Source organism: Rhinopithecus roxellana, chromosome 6 (assembly GCF_007565055.1).
Source record: "Rhinopithecus roxellana isolate Shanxi Qingling chromosome 6, ASM756505v1, whole genome shotgun sequence".
Lineage (NCBI taxonomy): Eukaryota > Metazoa > Chordata > Mammalia > Primates > Cercopithecidae > Rhinopithecus > Rhinopithecus roxellana.
Window position 1 is genome coordinate 83,003,661 of NC_044554.1, and position 7,776 is coordinate 83,011,436.

Here is a 7,776-nt window from a genome sequence, read left to right on the forward strand (position 1 = left end):
CCAGTTTCAGTTGCATTCCAGCAACATAATGAGATACTATCTCTTTAAACAAGTCTGAAAACCACCAAGCGCAGTGGCTCACGCCTGTAATCCCAGCCCTTTGGGAGGCCGAGGTGGGCAGATCACAATGTCAGGAGATCGAGACCATCCTAACACGGTGAAACCCCGTCTCTACTAAAAAATACAAAAAATTAGCCGGGTGTGGTGGCGGGCCCCTGTAGTTCCAGCTACTTCGGAGGCTGAGGCAGGAGAATGGTATGAACCCAGGAGGCAGAGCTTGCAATAAGCCGAGATCACGCCACTGCACTCCAGCCTGGGCCACAGTGCGAGACTCCATCTCAAAAAAAATAAATAATAAAATAAATAAATAAATAAATAAAATCTGAAAACTACTAATCTACGGTTCTATTGGCGTGATTCACAGGTGAGAAAACTGGGGCTGCAGGACAGGGTGCTGAGCCAAGACGGGAACTGAGTTCTTTCTCCGGGTCAGAGCAAGCTCCTTCCTCCTCCACCAGTGTCTTTCCTGACTTATTTTCTGACCATTCACCCCGGGCTCAGCTTGGAGCAGGGCCTGTGTTTTTACTGCTGAGGCCACATTAACTCTTAACAGTGATTAAACATTGACATCTCAAAACCACACTTCTGAATGTCGCCTTCCAAGGGATGCAATGATAAGTTCGGCAGACCTTCAGCAAAGGGACATTACTTTTGTGCCCCCTTGGTCACAGTGTAAAAGTGTTGACTGAAATTAAAAAGGGGAAGTGGTTGTAATTCACCAGGGCCTTTCCTCTTGAATGGGTCTTGACTTTAACTTCCACCCATGGTGAAGAGCGAAGATTTCTCTGCAATTTCACGTTAGTTTAACAAATAGTTTAATGAGCACTAAAATCAGTGCTACCCTATGTTGTCCAACCCCAGAAAGCGTGATTCACATAGAATAGAGCGTGGATGGTGGGGTTCACAGCCTTGCCTAAGAAATCTGTTAAGTGTGTACATTAACACAGTGCACTGGAGGAAGGTGATTCACACCAATGCATGGGGGAAGACATCAGCCAGGGGAGGAGAGGGCCATATAAGTAAAGAAGCATATTGTGATATGGAAGGTAAAACACAGGTGTAGGGTGGCCTGGAGGAGGTAATGACTGACACTGAAAGGGGTTTAGGGATGTCCCCATGGAGATGGTGACATCTGAGCTGCCTTTTGAGACCTCTGCCAAAATCAGTCGTGTCACCACCTGTGTGATTCAGAACCAGCTGGTGGAAAACATCGCAAAGCTTCCTACCATGGAGAGACCCTCTGACGACAAACCCAGGCCCAACCGATGGCAGATCCTGCCCAGCACACATTTGACAAAGCAAAATTCACCCTGTTAGAGGTTGACAGACCCCACCTGCTCCTGTGTGGAGGTCCTGCATTCTTACACCTTGCCCAGAAGAGGTGTCGGAGAGGGATATGGACTCTGTAAGCTGCAAAAGAAGTTGCCTGGGGGGAGTCAGGGTGGAGGTCAGTTTCTACTTTGAATTCTCTGTGAGACCCTGGTAAAACTACAGCCAGGATTCAATTCCAAGGATATTATCAGAGAGACAATCTGAGGTTTAGGTGCAAAGATGTTCATGGCAGCATTGTTTATAATTATGAGAAATATGGCAATCAGAAAACATTTCCTGAGGACACTATGGTCAGGGAGCAGTTTCTGTGCTTTAAACGAACAGCCTGCTGTGGTTTTGAATAGTGTGTCCCCTCTAAAACTCATGTTGAAATGTAATCCCCAATGCAACAGTGTGAAGAGGTGTGGCCTAATTAGGAGGTGATTGAGTCATGAAGGCTCTGCCAACCTGATGGGATTGGATGCCCTTAGGAAAAGGCCTGGTGGAGGGAATAAGTTCCCTGGTTAGCCCCTTTGGTTCCTCCCACCTTGTAAGGACACCATGTTCCTCCCCTTGGCTGTATGCAGCAGTAAGACACCATTTTGGAAGAGAAGAGCAGGCTCTCACCAGGCACTGACCTGCTGGCACCTTAATCTTGGACTTTTCAGCCTCTAGAACTGTGATAAAATACATTTCTGCTCTTTATAAATTATTCAGTCTCTGGTTTCTTGTTATAGCAGCACAAACAGTCTAAAACATAGCCTATTGAGATAGGAACTATAATTGTTCCCATTTCCCAGGGAATAAAACAGGAACTGTAAGAGGGCAGGTTTGAACTCAGTCTGCATGGGATTGGCATGGTGTAAATGATGGCTTCAGGCCGGACACAGTGGCTCACACCTGTAATCACAACACTTTGGGAGGCCGAGATGGGCGGATCACCTGAGGTTAGGAGTTCGAGACCAGCTTGGCCAACATGGTGAAACCCCATCTCTACTAAAAAAAAAAAAAAAAAAATACAAAGATTAGCCGGGCATGGTGGCACATGCCTGTAGTCCCAGCTACTCAGGAGGCTGAGGCGGGAGAATTGCTTGAACCCTGGAGGGGGAGGTTGTAGTGAGCAGAGATTGTGCCATTACACTCCAGCTTGGGAGACAGAGCAATACTCTGTTTCAGGAAAAATAAAATAAAATAAAATGATGGCTTCAAAAATTTTTCTTAGCAGAAGATTTTGCTCAAATAATCTAAAGTTATGCAGAAAAGACATGCTTACATAGATAAAAACATGCTTAGAAGGAAACTTGGGGGCCGGATATGGTGGCTCAAGCCTGTAATCCCAGCACTTTGGGAGGCCAAGGTGGGCAGATCACAAGGTCAGGAGATCAAGATCATCCTGGCCAACATGGTGAAACCTCATCTCTACTAAAAATACAAAAATTAGCCAGGTGTGGTGATGCGTGCCTGTGGTCCCAGCTACTTGGGAGGCTGAGGCAGGAGAATCACTTGAACCCAGGAGGTAGAGGTTGCAGTGAGCCTGTGAGAGGTGAAGCCAGCTGGACTTCCTGGGTCGAGTGGGGACTTGGAGAACTTTTCTCCAAGCTAAAGGATTGTAAATGCACCAAACAGCACTCTGTGTCTAGCTAAAGGATTGTAAATGCACCAATCAGCACTTTGTAAAAACGCACCAATCAGCACTCTGTGTCTAGCAAAAGGATTGTAAATGCACCAATTGGCACTCTGTAAAAATGCACCAGTCAGCACTCTGTGTCTAGCTAAAGGATTGTAAACACACCAATCAGCACTTTGTAAAATGGACCAACCAGAGCTCTGTAAAATGGACCAATCAGCAGGATGTGGGTGGGGCCAAATAAGGGACTAAAAGTTGGCCACACCAGCAGTGGCAACCCGCTCAGGTACCCTTCCACGCTGTGGAAGCTTTGTTCTTTTGCTCTTTACAATAAATCTTGTTGCTGCTCACTCTTTGGGTCCACACTACCTTTATGAGATGTACCTTTATGAGACCCTCATCACGAGGGTCTGTGGCTTCATTCCTGAAGTCAGTGAGACCACGAACCTACCAGGAGGAACAAACAACTCCATATGCACCACCTTTAAGAGCTGTAACACTCACTGCAAAGGTCTGGGGCTTTACTCCTGAAGTCAGCAAGACCACAAACCCACGGGAAGGAATAAACTCCGGACACATCTGAACATCTGAAGGAACAAACTCCGGACACACCATCTTTAAGAACTATAACACTCACCACGAGGTTCTGCGGTTTCATTCTTGAAGTCAGCAAGACCAAGAACTCACCAGAAGGAATAAATTCCGGACACACGGGGATCGCACCATTGCACTCCAGCCTGGAGACATGTTAATGGTTACAACCAGGATTGTCTCTTGGGGGTAGAATTACTGGCAATTGTTAATGCACCTTAGACTTTTCTTTCATTTTCTAGTTTCCCATCGTAGGGTTATATTACTTTCATGATGTGAAAAACCCATGCTACTTGCCAGTTACTTACATTATATATTCAACTGGGCACGGTGGCTCACACCTCTAATCCCAACACTTTGGGAGACTGCGGTGGGCAGATAGGTTGAGCCCAGGAGTTCAAGACTAGCCTGGGCAATATAGTGAGACCTCCGTCTCTACAAAAAATGTAGAAACATCCTCCACAAAATATGCAGAGACATCCTCATGCCCCTAGCCCAAGCTACTCAGGAAGCTGAGACAGGCGGATCACTTGAGTCTGTGAGGCAGAGGTTACTGTGAGCCAAGATCGCACCACTGCTCTCCAGCTTGAGTGACAGAGCAAGACTTGTCTCAAATAAATGAGTGAATGATATGTTCTTGCAGTATTGGACTTGTTGGCATCTAAATACCTGGCCTCAAAGATTACAAAAGTGACGTTCGGGATGTTGCTATCCCTGTGAAACCTTCTCCAAACCCCGCTCTCCCTCCTTGACTTAATTGTGGATACTGTTTCCAAGGAAAGTAATTTCATTTCTCCAAATTAAAGTGACATAAAGCAGGTTTTTCACCCTGGTCAGCCCTTGCCACATAGTTGGGATGCCAGAATTCTTTCAAATAGCATGGAAAGTCCCAAAGACCAAACTAGAGTTCAACCTCTAAGTAAATAACTTCTCTTGCCAACATTCCTTTCTGGGGTGAGCCTTCCAACTTTTTCATGCGAGTCAGTCTGTAAACTCTGCAGAAAGTCAGCCTGGTGAGGCCCTACAGTAAACAGCACACCTCCACTCCATATACGTGATTAAGGAGCTGGAGTCCAGACCTCCTCAAAGTGTCCTCAATATGCGTTCAGGAAGAGCCATTTGTTACCTGTAGTAGACTGCTAAAGCTGATGGTGATTTACTTAGAAAGTAATGAAACAGGATGGGAGTGGTGGCACACACGTGTAATCCCAGTAATTTAGGAGGCTGAGGCAGGTGGATCACGAGGTCAGGAGATTGAGAGCATCTTGGCTGAAAAAAGAGAAAGAAGGAAGGAAGGAAGGAAGGAAGGAAGGAAGGAAGGAAGGAAGGAAGGAAGGAAGGAAGGAAGGAAGGAAGGAAGGAAAGGAGGGAGGGAGGGAGGGAGGGAGGGAGGGAGGGAGGGAGGGAAGGAGAAAGAAACAGCAGAGACAAAGCAATGTCTCCAGCGTGGGGTTCTCACTGCCTTTCCTGTTGATGCCTGTACTCTGGTAAAAGTTAAAAGGTAAACTCACTTACAACCCTGGGCCCTTCATCCTGTGTGCTGCAATGGAGTGAACGTTTGGGAATTCCAACTAAGAAATTAAACATTGAGCAAAGAGCTTGCTTTCTCCAATATTGGGTGTAAAGTCAAATGGCATTAGGGCTGAGGGCCTGGTATGGCATCTTTGCCTGGGTGGACAGGCTGGTACAGTGAGTTCAGGGTACACCAGGAAGGCACTGAGGAGCAATCTGGGGTCTGGGGGCAGTAGGACAGGGTTTGTCAAAAGTACAAAAATTAAGAGGGCTCTGTGGCAGGAGTGGGGTGAGGGAAGACCCTGAAGGCTGGAGCAGAAGCACTGGAAGCAGCGCCGTGACAGGGCCAGTCAGCTTTATTCTCTGCTGGCTGTTGGTCTTCTGGCTGAATTTGGACAAGCCTGGGCCACTGGCGCTTACTGGTCAGACAGTCAACACCTGCAGGTAAAGCTTACAGTTGCGGTGGTCAGACAGTCAACACCTGCAGGTAAAGGCTATCTCTGATTAAGATGGAGACTGCTAGCCTAGGATTTCTCCCCAGGCTCCTCTTGTCTGTCATGTTATTATGAACTTCATAAATTTGGCTGGGCATGGTGGCTCATGCCTGTAATCCCAGCACTTTGGGAGGCCAAGGTGGGTGGATCATGAAGTCAGGAGTTCAAGACCAGCCTGGCCAGGATGGTGAAACCTTGTCTCTACTAAAAATACAAAAATTAGCCAGCAGTGGTGGCACGCGCCCATAATCCTGGTTACTCCAGTGGCTGAGACAGGAATATTGCTTAAGCCTGGGAGGTGGAGGTTGCAGTGAGCCGAGATTGTGCCACTGCACTCCAACCTTAGTGATAGACCAAACTCTGTCTCAAAAACAAACAAACACAAAAAAACTTTCTAAATTTATAAACGGTGTTTTATAAAGAAAAAGAAACCTGGAAGATTGCTACGGGCTGAGATGCACCTCCTAAAATCCCGAGGTTGAAGTCCCAACCACAGTGCCTTCGTGTGTGACTGAATGTGAGATAGGATCTTTGAAGAGGTAATTAAGGCCAGGCGCGGTGGCTCACACCTGTAATCTCAGCATTTTGGGAGGCTGAGGCAGCAGATCATGAGGTCTGGAGATAGAGATCAGGCTGACCAACACAGTGAAACTCTGTCTCTACTAAAATACAAAAAATTAGCCAGGCGTGGTGGGGCACGCCTGTAGTCCCAGTTACTCAGGAGGATGAGGCAGGAGAATTGCTTGAACCCAGGAGGCGAAGGTTGCAGTGAGCCAAGAGTGCGCCACTGCACTCCAGCCTGGTGACAGAGTGAGACTCCGTCTCAAAAATAAATAAATAAATAAATAAATAAATAAATAAATAAATAAATAAATAAAAATAAGGAAGTAATTAAAGTTGAATGAGGTCATTAGCGTGGGCCTTAATCTAATCTGATTGGTGTCTTTAAAACAAGAGGACATTAGGACACAGATACACACAGAGGGGCAACGCCTGGGGAAGGTGGCGTCTATAAGCCCAGGAGACAGGCCCCAGAAGAAACTAACTCGGCCCTTACCCTGGATCTCACATTTTCAACCTCTAAAACTGAGAATCAATGTCTACTGTTCAAGCTTTCTGGTCTGCAGTATTTTCTTTTCTTTTTTTCTTTTTTTTTTTTTTTAAGACAGTCTCACTGTGTCACTGAGGCCAGAGTGCAGTGGCATAGTCTCAGCTCACTGCAACCTCCACCTCCCAGGTTCAAGCAATTCTCCTGTTTCAACCTCCCGAGTGGCTGAGACTATAGGAGCCCACCACCACACTTGGCTAATTTTTGTATTTTTAGTAGAGATGGGGTTTCACCATATTGGTTAGGCTGGTCTCAAACTCCTGACCTCAGGTGATCCACCCACCTTGCCTCTCAAAGTGCTGGGATTACAGACCTGAGCCACCACATATTGCCCGTAGTATTTTCTTATTGCAACTTAGCAAGCTACAAATACGAAGCAAAAATACAGACATGAAGCATGAAGTATGCATTTGCTTTAATTATCTCTGTATGCTTTATGCCACACCGGCCATGTACTACTTTAAAGCCATGTACAGGCCTGTACAGGGACACTCAGCACAGTGTCACGTATGTAGATCTGAGCACCTAAGTCATCTTCAAGGACACTTGCTTTTGGGGTCCCAGAGCCTAGGACAGTCATTTGAATCTGCTGTACACACGTTCTCAAACACACCCACCCCAAGTGGTGTGTTTACTGATCATGCCATCTCAGAGTGGATGTCACCGCCAGTCTAACCAGAGACACACAGCGAGTGCCCTGCAGGAAGGTCCTTAACCTTTCCAGCATCCTCAGATGATCTGTCCTGAGTGTAAGTGTCTTTCCTTGCTCAATCAAACGAGTGAGCAGAGGAATGTGGCCCTCAGAACAATTGCACCCAGGGAGCAAAGACTGAATCTGGTCTCAGGCAGGGCGATGGTTTGTCCCCGCCTCGTTCTCCCTGAGTGGTCAGAAGCGGCCCTGTGATGGTGAGCAGTCTAAACGCAGAGATGCGTGCAATTGCCCGGTGTGAGCAGGTCAGCCCTAGGCTGGTCAGCTCCTCGCTGACTCCCTCCACTGCAGATCTGGTAGTGTGGGTGCTGTACTGAGACAGGAATGTCATCAAGCCGAAGAGCACCTTCTGTTAGAGTTCAGG